The sequence below is a fragment of the Giraffa tippelskirchi genome, chromosome 5, assembly GCF_054371585.1.
Source record: "Giraffa tippelskirchi isolate mGirTip1 chromosome 5, T2T-mGirTip1v1.2.pri, whole genome shotgun sequence".
NCBI lineage: Eukaryota > Metazoa > Chordata > Mammalia > Artiodactyla > Giraffidae > Giraffa > Giraffa tippelskirchi.
The window spans coordinates 155,021,255-155,032,752 of NC_137279.1; the positions used below are offsets into that span (position 1 = coordinate 155,021,255).

General features: G+C 39.6%; 1 protein-coding gene across 3 annotated transcripts in view; it reads right to left on the reverse strand.

Annotated features, from left to right (window-relative positions):
• LEPR (leptin receptor) overlaps positions 1-10,410 on the reverse strand; it is an 84,461-nt gene extending 74,051 nt beyond the window's left edge. For 2 of the 3 annotated variants that reach the window (XM_081485758.1, XM_081485756.1), the window contains exons 1-2: positions 9,830-10,410; positions 9,476-9,520 (exon numbers count right to left, since the gene is read on the reverse strand). The gene's annotated coding sequence lies outside the window, so the exon portion shown is untranslated. The remainder of the gene's footprint in view (positions 1-9,475; positions 9,521-9,829) is intronic. The other variant, XM_081485755.1, reaches the window with a different exon arrangement.
• Positions 10,411-11,498: the final 1,088 nt, after the last annotated feature.

Below are 11,498 nucleotides of genomic sequence, written 5' to 3' on the forward strand. Positions count from 1 at the left end.
CAGAATTTTCCAGTTTGCTGTCATCCACACAGTCAAATGCTATAAGGTAATCCATGAAGTAGATGTAGATGCTTTTCTGGAATTCCCTTGCTTTTTCTATGATCCAACAGATGTTGGCAATTTGATCTCTGGTTCCTTTGTCTTTTCTAAATCCAGCTTGTACATCTATAAGTTCTTGGTTCATGTACTGCTGAAGCTTAGCTTGAAAGATTTTGGGCGTTACCTTGATAGCATGTGAAATGAGTGCAACTGTGCGACAGTTTGAACATTCTTTGGCATTGCCCTTCTTTGGGACTAGAATGAAAACTGACTTTTTCTAGTTCTGTGGTCTCTACTGAGTTTTCCAATTTGTTAACATACCAAGTGTAGCACTTTAACAGCATCATCTTTTAGAATTTTAAATAGCTCATCTAGAATTCCATCACTTCCACTAGCTTTGTTCACAGTAATGCTTCCTAATGCCCACTTGACTTCAGACTCCAGGATGTTTGGCTCTAGGTGAGTGACCACACCATCATGTTGTTCAGATCATTAAGACCTTTTCTGTACAGTTCTTCTGTGTATTCTTGCCACCTTTTCTTAACCTCTTCTGCTTCTGTTAGATCCTTGCTATTTCTGTATATGTTCAGCAAGGTTGCAGAATACAAAATCAATACACAAAAATCATTTCTATTTCTGTGCATTAGCAATGAACAATCTGAGATAAAATTAAAAGACAATTCCATTTCCTATAGCATCAGAAAGAATTAAATACTTAGGAACATTTTCAACAAAAGAAGTGCAATTATTTATACAATGAATACTATAAAACATCACTGAAAGAAATTAAAGGATACCTAAGTAAATGGAAAAACACCCCGTGCTGATAGACTGAAAGAACTTTTATTAAGATGGTAATACTTCCGAATTTGATTCAATATAATCCCTTCAAATTTATAGTGACGTTTTGTATCGACATTGACAAGGTGATTCTAAAATTCATATGTGTTCACAAGGGAATAGCTAAAACAATATTGAAAAAGAAGAACAAAGTTGGAGGATTCACTTTTAATTTCAAAATTTGCTTCAAAGCTACAGTAATCAAGACAATTAAACTAAGACCATGGCATCCAGTCCCATCACTTCATGGCAAATAGATGGGGAAACCATGGAAACAGTGACAGACTTTATATTCTTGGGTTCCAACATTACAGCAGATGGTGACTGCAGCCATGAAATTAAAAGACGCTTGCTCCTTGGAAGAAAAGCTATGACAAACCTAGACAGCATATTAAAAAGCAGAGATATTACTCTGCTGACAAAGATCTGTCTAGTCAAAGCTATGGTTTTCCCAGTAGTCACGTATGGATGTGAGAGTGGGACCATAAAGAAAGCTGAGTGCCGAAGAATTGATGATTTTGAACTGTGGTATTAGAGAAGACTCTAGAGAGTCCCTTGGATAGCAATGAGACCCAACCAGTCCACCTTGAAGGAAATTGAGTCCTATTCATTGGAAGGACTGATGCTGAGGCTGAAACTCCAATTCTTTGGCCACCTGATGTGAAGAACTGACTCATTGGAAAAGATCCTGATGCTGGGAGAGATTGAAGGCGGGAGGAGAAGGGGATAACAGAAGATGAGATGGTTGGATGGCATCACTGACTCAATGGACATGAGTTTGAGCAAGCTCCAGGAGTTGATGATGGACAGGGAAGCCTGGCATGCTGCAGTCCATGGGGTCACAAAGAGTCGGACACAACTGATCAACTGAACTGAGCTGAACTGAATCAAGACAATGTGGTACCTCATAAAAGGACAGACATAGAGCAACAGAATAAAGCTGAGTCCAGAAATAAACCTTTACATTTTTGGCAAATGGTTTTCAACAAGACATCTAGATATGAGGAAAGAATGATCTTTTCAATAAATGGTGCTATGACAAGTAGATATCCACATGCAAAAGAAAGAAATTGGTCCTTTCCTTCACTCTATATATTCAAAGTAATCAAAAACCCAAATATGAAAGCTAAAACTATAATATTCTTATAAGTAAAACATCAAAGTAAAACTCTTCAACCCTGAATTAGGTAATGGCTTTTTAGATATGACACCAAAATTAAGTATAAAAATAGATAAACTAGACTTAATTAAAATTTAAAACTTTGGGGCTTCAAAGGATACCCTCAAATAAGTGAGAAAATCCACAGGATGGGATAAAATATTTTAAATTCTGTATCTTAAAAGAGATCATACATTATATAAAGAACTCTGAAAACAACCAAAAAAATAGACAAGCAATCCAATTAATATACAGGCAAAGAACATTTTTCAAAAAAGATATATAAATATCTTTTCATGGCCAACAACCACATGAAAAAAATGCTCAAGATTATCAGTCATCAGAAAATGCAAGTCAAAAACATAATGAGTATTACTTCACATTCACTATGATAACTTAAAGTTCTGGATGGTAACAAGTGTTGACAAGGAGATGGAGAAATTGAAACCCCTCTTAATACATTGCTGGTGGGAATATAAAATGTTGAAAACTGCTTGGAAAACAGGCAGATTTTCAAATGTTAAACATAAAGTTGCCATATGACTGAGCAATTCTACTCCTAGGTATATACCCAAGAGATGAAAACGTATGTTCACACAAAAACTTGTATGCAAATATTAGTAACAGCATTATTCATAATAGTCAAAAAGCGGAAACGACCCAAATAGTCATCAACTGATGACTGAATGAACAAAATGTGGTGTATCCATATAATCAAATATTATTTGGCCATAAAAAGAATGAAGTACTTCCACAGAATCATGTTTTTAATGTAGACCACAAGAAAATGTTCTTTTATGATTAAAAAAAAAGAATGAAGTACTGATCCATGATACAGCATGGATAAATCTTCAAAATAGCATGCTAAATGAAAGAATCTGCTCACTAAAGTCCCTATGATTTTATTCATATAAAATGTCCAGAATAGGTAATCCATAGATACAGAAAGAAAATCAATAATTTCCAGGGATCAGAGACGGGAGCGTAGGGAGTGACTGCCAAGAGGTATGGGGTTGCTTTTGGGAGTGATAATAATGCTTTAAAATTAAATAGTGGTGATGGTTACATAACTGTGTTCATGTACTGAAAACCAGTGATGTGTATACTATAAAAGGATGAATATTATGATATATGAATTATAGTCCAATAAAGCTATTGTTTTTAAAATACTTTAAGAGGTCAAGTTTATTTCTCTATGTCAGTAGCAAAAAGACAATGAATTTTTTGAAAAGATATCATTTAAGATAATTTCAAAAAATGCAGTTTCTGTGAATAAACAGAATAAGATGTTCAAGGACACCTAAGAGAAAAATTATACTATTATAATATTATTATAATATTGTCATGTTACAGAAGATCTAAATATATTGAGAGACAGTCATGTATTCTGAAACTGAATATTTACAAAGTATCAATTTCCTTTTAATTGTTTATAGACTCAAAAAAATCTCAATGGAATCTGCATTAAATTCCTAACAAACTTTTTAGAACTTGATAAGCTGATTTGAAAAACATATATGGAAAGATAAAGGGTCAAGGAATGCTATAGCACTCCTGAAAAAACTGGACCAACAGGCAGGATTTACTCCCCCATTTACCAGATAGCAAGACAATTTAAACCTGCAGTAATTACAGAAAGAGACAAAAAGAACAAATACAAAGCTCAGAAACGACCCACACATATGTCAACACTTGGTATTTGAAAATATCAATATTAAGTATTTGTTGTTTTAAGTTTGGGGGTATCTTATTAACACAAAAATAGATAACCAGTATTCGCCTTTATTTTTCCTTTTAGCACAGAGGATTAACCTTCCCTGTCTCCTTGAAGTTAGGATTTCTTTTGCATCTAAAATGTGAGTGCAAATCATTCATGTCACTTCCAGATGGAGGCATTTAAAGTTAGTTCACAATTATCCACAATTTTCTCCATACTACATCAACTGGGAAAGTCCTATGTTCCAGATTGTACAGAATGATAGCCGTTTCCTGAATTTAGACCTCTAAGTTTCTGAAAATAGTTGTGCTGGAGAGATGTCCTAAACCAGACGAAACTTTGCTTGAATGACAAATAAATGTTTATCAGATTAAGTCAATGAGATTTGGGGATAATTTGTTACCAAAGCATAACCTAGCCTATTTTTACAGATACTAGGCTCCATCTCACTAGTAATTAAAGAAACAAAATGCAATGAGATAATACATACCCACCAGATGGGCAAAAATTTAAGTTTCTGATAACACTAAATTTTGGCAGAGATGTAGAGGAATGAAAGTAGGAATATAAATGGGCAGAAACATGCTGGAAAAGCATGGTATTATCTAATAAAGCTGATATCTGCAAGCCTGGTGATCTAGTAATTTGACTAGGAGTTTTATACTCTAAAGACACAGAGGACAAGATGGTTGGATGACATCACCAACTCAATGGACATGAGTTTGAGCAAACTCCAGGAGACAGTGAAGGACAGGGAAGCCTGGCATGCTGCAGTCCATGGTGTCACAAAGAGTCACTGAGCAACTGAATAACAAAAAGAAACTCCTATGTCTAAGCACCATGACATTTGTAGAAGAAGAGTCATAGGTGGTTTATTTATGACAGTAAAAGAAAGAAAGGGAGGGAGGGAAGGAAGGAAAGGAGGGAAGGAGAGAAGGAGAAGAGAGAAGGAGGAAGGAGGAGAGAGGGGAAGGGAGGAGGGACAAAGGGAGGGAGGAAGGGGGAAAAAAAGAAAAAGGAAAGAAGGAAAGAAAAAAGGGAGAGAGAGAAGGAGAGGGTAGAAATGACCCAAATATCCTTAATCACAATAAGTAAAAAATAAAAGTATTATATTCATAAAACAAAATATATCCAATAATAAAAATGAACAAACAGTCACTGTCAGCAACAACATTCAATCAACAACAACAAAAAAGTTACTAAGCTCCCTTTACATGCTTGGCTCTGTTTCAGGTACTAGGGATACAATAGTGAATAAAACAGGAAAAAAAAATCCGCCCTCATGGAGTCTGTATTCTAATAAAAATAAGACAGGAAAAAAATGATTCATAATAAGTCAGTAAGTATTTTTAAATGTGGTAAGACCATGAGGAAAAGCTAAGGAAGGGGAAAGTGTTTTGCAAGAAAAAATATGATGACCAGAGTAGACCTCATTGAAAAGGAGACGACTGAACAAAAATTTGAAAGAAGTGAAAGTAATAGATTAAGTCATGTGGATATCTGGGAGAAGAGCATCCTAGTCAGAGCAAAGATGGTCTCTGATATACTCAAAGAATAGCAAGGAGACCAGTGTGGCTGGAACTGAGTGAATAGGAGAAATAGCAAAGAAAATGAGATCAGATAGATAAAAGGGAGAGGAAAAAATAGGTAGCACTTTGTAGGTAATTCTAAGGAACATTTGAGATTGGAGATTCTGGAGGAAAAAAAGTGACATGATCTGCCACATGTTGTAAGCAGAGCTCTGATTACCATTTGAGACTGGATTATGGAGGGCAAAGGATGAAAGTAGGGAGGCCAGTCAGGAGGTCCTTACAATAATCTATGTGGGACATGATGGCAGCTCAGATTTGGATGGCAGCCATGGAGGTGATAAGAGTAACTATATTCAGGAATTATTTTGATGATAGACCAAACAGGACTTCCTGACATATTACATCTAAGATATGAAGGAATGGGAGATGTCAAAGATGACTCCCAGATTTTGGCCTGAGCAACATGAAGGATGAAGATAGGGAAGGCTGAAGAGAGGGCTTGGGTGAGATGAAGATTCCATCTGGAGCATGTTGAACTGGAAATCTCTGCTAGACATCCAAGTGGAAATGTTGAGCAGGCAGGTCTTTAGACACAGAAGTCTAAAGTTAAGGGAGATAACTCAAAGTTTCACTTATCATTTTAGAGTCATCAGGGCACAAATACAGAGATTGCATGAAATCATCAAAGAGTGTAGACAGAAAAGAACTCCCAAGGACTAGAGCTGAAGACAATCTAAGGTTAAAACCTCTGAGAATAGAATAGAGACCAGCAAAGGGGACAGAAAGTAATGGCTAGTGAAGAAGCAGGAAAAATCAAGAATACATGGCATCCTGGAGGCCAACAAGGAAATATCACAAAGAGCAAAGGGGGATAACTGACAATGCTACCAACAGGTGACATAAGATCAAAGGTGACAACTGACCATTGAATTTGGGAAAGGTGATGCCACCGGTGACAGTGGCAGAGTACTGAAAACAAAAGTGACAGAAGTAGGCTTAAGAGAGAATGTGAAAAAGGAATCAAATGATGGGGAATATAGACATCTCTTTTTAAAAGTTAATGCTTTAAAAGGGAGAGGAAATGGCTTAGTCTCATAAACATAATGTTAAGCAAGAGAATCTATGAAAGGATGCCTCCTGTGTGCATATAATGTTTTAAATAAAAGGAAAATTGTGATTAGGAAGGAACAAGCAAAAGGTTTCTGGGTATTGGTATGTTCTCTTATTTGTGTGGTGAATAATGAGTATTTGCCTTGAATTACCTGTTACAATTACAAAACAGTTACAATTATAAACCAGTCAATCCTAAACGAAATCAGTCCTGAATAGTCATTGGAAGGACTGATGCTGAAGCTGAAACTCCAATACTTGGGCCACCTGATGCGAAGAACTGACTCACTGGAAAAGACCCTGATGCTGGGAAAAATTGAAGGCAAGAAGAGAAGGGGACGACAGAGGATGAGATGGCTGGATGGCATCACCAACTCAATGGACATGAGTTTGAGCAGGCTCCAGGAGTTGGTGATGGACAGGGAAGCCTGGTGTGCTGCAATCCATGGGGTCACAAAGAGTTGGACACAACTGAGCGACTGAACTCATCAGTTACAGTGATTTGCTATACTATTTGTAAACCAGTACCAACATTTGTTTTTTGTACTCTTCTCCCTGTATATGTCATAGTTCAAAATATTTACAGATTAACAAGATCATGTGTGTGAAAAGACAACAAGTAATATCACTATGGAGTTACAGAAGTTTTAAAAAATACTTGAGGAGGAATACTTCAAATTATAACCAGACCAAATTTGAATTGAAACACCAAAAGGTTATATGTACTAGGTCTGTCCAGGAGGTGAACATTTGTAGTTTAATTAAAAATGGAATTTGTAAATCACATAAAAATCTTAAAAGAATTAGAGCAGACTGTAAGCCCTTTTCTTCATTTTTAACTCCACAGGACATGTTTTTTAGCATGCATTTGGCTCTCAGTATGAAAAATGCAGTACAGTATCTGCCAAGGCAATTCTTTCCTTTATCTGGGTATTTTTTAAGTTTTATTTCTAAGACCCCCTTGGGATACTGCCCTTCACAAACACAAACCTTTTAGTTATATAACAATGACCTAACTGTGAAGACACGGCTGTTTTCTCTCAGTAAATTCATTATAAAAGAGAAACAGAGCTTCTGGCAACTAGAATGGCTCTCCCAAACCATGAATGAGTTGGACTATGAGCAGATCCATCCACTGTTTTCAGTTGTTTTCCAAGAGACTAGAAGCCAGGATATTTGAGTTCTACTACTCTGTTCATTCAACAACCAACTTCCTTAACTCTTTGGGTATCTCTTTCAAAGGCGATGATCATCTACTTCACCAGAGACTATGATGGAAGACAAATGCCTGAATAATTGATGGCACTTCCAGTCCAAAGGTGAAAAGGCAAGGAAAATAAATTTTAATGTGTTTATACAAGAGTGGGTGCATACTAAATCACTTCAGTCAAATCCAACTCTTTGTGAGTCTATGAACTATAGCCCACCAGGCTCCTCTGTCCATGGGATTTTCCAGGCAAGAATCCTGGAGTAGGTTGCCATGCCCTCCTTCAGAGGATCTTCCTGACCCAGGGAACTACCCATCATCTTATGTCTCCTGCATAGGCAAGCAGGTTCTTCACTCCTAGAGCCACCTGGGAAGCCCTCATAAAAGACTGCTTCAAATTTGTTCCACTCTCCCAAACAGAATAAAGAGTATGTGCAGAGTGTGAGCACATTATTTTATTTTAGATCAACACCACCAAAAAGAGCCACAGACACTTATAAACCTATCCTAACTACTGATGACTAAGTCTCAAATAATTTTGAATTACAAGTAACAACAAAAGCTATACTAACATTCTGTCTGCTAAAACAAGTCAACAGTTGGTTGTTGTCTGCTTTTTTCAAAAAAAAATAAAAATATCAGTGACACTTTATAGTACACCCTTCCTGTACAACTTTGTGTGTGTGTGTCAATTCCTAATTTCTAGCTTATCTGTTTAGTTAACCTCTGCTATTTTTCTGGGATTCATTCCAAGACAACTAAAATGCATTACTAAAATTGGCCTGTATGCTATTGAGCTTAATTTTGGACAGGCTCTAAAGTGTTCTGAAACCAATTTTTAATATTCTGCACACAATATCATGCTAAAAAGTAACAAACACTGTTCAAGAACAGAAATTGACAGGAAAGGTGCAATTTTTGTTTTCCTCCAAAACAATTTTTGCTTCCTCCAAATATACCATACTGAAAGTGAATAGGTACTATACTAAAGCCACGTGTTTTTGTTGCAGTGTTGCAAATATTAACTTCAAGTTGAATGTGATTCTTTAAGCAAGACTGAGAGATGATCTAAATATTTACATATAACCTATATATTTCTAAGCTTAAAAAGCGTTTTTCTCTTCAAATTTTGGTTGAAAAGCCTTAAACGCCTAAACCATAAGTGCATACTACAAAAAATGCCAAGATCAATACAGATTTTTTTTAATTTCATGAAATTATAAACCTAGTAATGTTTGTAAATGTTAAAAAGTCAAATAATTATAAATTTTTAAGCTGGGAAACGTCTTAGATATTATCAAGAGGCCCTCAGAATTGTAATCCAACTCTCTGACTTGACAGATGAGGAAACGGAGACCCAAAGAGGTTAAATGAACCACAGCTGTTACGGTAAATACAAATCACACCAAAAGCCAGATTTTCTGACTCCCAGTCCAGAGCTCTGAAAGAGCATTTGTCTCAACATACTTTAAGACTTGAGGAAATGAAGGTTAACAGAGGACACTCGAGGCAGCCCCTCAATATAATGAACCCCCTCTGGCTTAAAAGAGCCAGTCTCCTCTTGTCCTTGCAAACCCAAGTTCTAGAAATAGCACACCAAATAACGACTTTCTCAAATGGCCTCATCCTACCTGGGGTTTCCAAAGTGATTCTTCAGCTGTGTCTCTTTTTCTCACACCTACAAGTTCCATAAAATAAGTGATTTGGTTGGGATTGGGTTTTGCTGTTTTGTTTTTGCTCTATTAATATGCTTGGGGAGAGCTTAGATAGTGGCAACAGAAGCTCTGGGCTAAACCACCCCTACAGCACATTTGTTTTTCTTTTGTCATCCAAACCAACAAATCTTTCCTCCTCCGGGCCCCAGGGCTTACTGGTTTCCGTCGCAGTCCCTTCAGTTTCCAAAGTAGCGAGGAGACCTGGAAAAGAAGTTGGCCGGATGGCAAGTCCTTTCGGGGGCGCCGGGCAGGTTCGCGCCCAGGCTGGGCCGAATGCCCTCGGCCGCGCGGCCCGATGCTCCTCGCCCAGGGTTACTCCGGAGCGCCTGCCCCGGGGGAACGAGAGTCCCCGCCGACCCTCCGGTGACGCCGCCGGACCCGCCCTGGCCTCTCGGACCCCAGGTGGCTCGCGGGCTCCGGCCGCCCGCGCGCGCGCGCCCGAGCGTCTGGCTCCTCGCCTGGCCAGGTGCAGGAAGAGGGAGCGGTGGGGGTGGCGGAGTTGGATCCCACCTCGAGGCCCAGGTCCCACCCAGGCGGAGGCGAAGATGACGGCGGCGCGGGGGCTCGGACACCTGCGTCGCTTGCGTTCGGACGGCCGTGGGCTCTGCCGTGGGGCGGCTCCAAACTCGTCGCGGAAGGTGCCGGGAAGCTCTCCGAGAAGAGGGGGCAGAGGGGCGTGGAAGGAGGGGCCGAGCGGGAGCGGAGGCAGAGGCGGGAGTCCGAAGAGAGAGATTGGGGCAGAGCCGGGTGGCCGCCTGCGCGCCCAGCGCCCTCCGCCACCGCTCCCCGGGCTGAAAGAGCGGCCCCCGAGCCGCCAGGGCTTCCGCGTAGGTGACGGGGGTGGCAGCGGCGATGCGGCTGCCCCTGGTGGCGGGCACAAGGAGGAAAAGCGAGGAATTTGGAAAGGACCCCCTGCCGCAGGGAAGCCTAGAGTCCAGGCAAACCCACGAGAAAGGTGGCACCGCTACTTTACCCAACAGTCAGCTACCGTGCCCACACTGAACCGCGGGTCTCAGACCCTGGGCTGGGCATTGGGATTCCCTCTGTCCCTCCTACTTCCAGACTTCCAGGCCTTTGTGCATCAGGTGTGCAAAATGCTACAGTGAAGATCTCTGTAACTGAGGGGAGTGGGAAAGAAAAGACAAATGGGAAGATCAGAAGTGGTGAGGTAGTGAGTTTCCTGTCACCAAGAATGATTCAACCAAGCACTTTGGTCATGCTTGTCAGAAAGGCATGATTCTTTTCAATCTTGAAATTCAATGGCGTATGACGTAGTAAGTTTAAAAAAAATCCGTCCTTGACCAGTCTGATTCCAACCCCAAAGTAATAAGCACTTTTTTGTTCTCCGCTCAAAGTGTTCACTCACTGATTTGTTTATTTATTAATACATTTTTTGTTGAGACCCTACAGAGTGACGCACAACATGCTAAGTGCAGTTACTATGTTCCTTGAACTTGAAGCTATGACAAGCAAGTATTCATCTAATTGCCAATTGTGATGAGTATATGAAGGAAACCAACAGAGTGTGGAAGAAAGAATAAAAGGGAATACACCTCTCTAGATTCAGTGAATGGCTCATTTTCAAAGGTCTCTAGAAATGAACTTGCCTAACACCCTCAAGGGATAAGGCATCAGAGACACAGAGACAACTTAGCCCAGAGACCAGTAGAGCCAGGAGCAATGCCTCCCTGCTCCCCGACCCAGCCTCTTACTTGACCAACACCAGGAGCTTTGTAAATAGAACTTTCCCCAGAGAGGAATCCTCCCAGGACCAGTGTCACTTTAACGGAGACAAACATTTTCACTGAATGAAAACAAGAATTAGAGTAGAGATACTGACTTCCCCAAAGTGTTGCAAAATAAAACAATACAACAGAATCCTAAATTATTTGATATGAACTAGCATTTTAGTTTTCTAGGATTGCCTTAACAAATGAACACGGACTCAATGCTTAATACACCAGAAATGTATTCGTTCACTGTTCTGGAGGCCAGAAGTCCAAAGTCAGGGTGTTATCAGGTCCATACTCCTTCCAAAGCCTTAGGAGAGAATCCTTCCTTTCTTCATTCAGCTTCTGGTGGCTCCAGAACTCTATTGGCTTACAGCTAAATCTCTCCAGTCTCTGCCCATCTTCACATGGCCTTCTTCTCTGTATCTGTGTCTTCTTTTCTGTCTCCT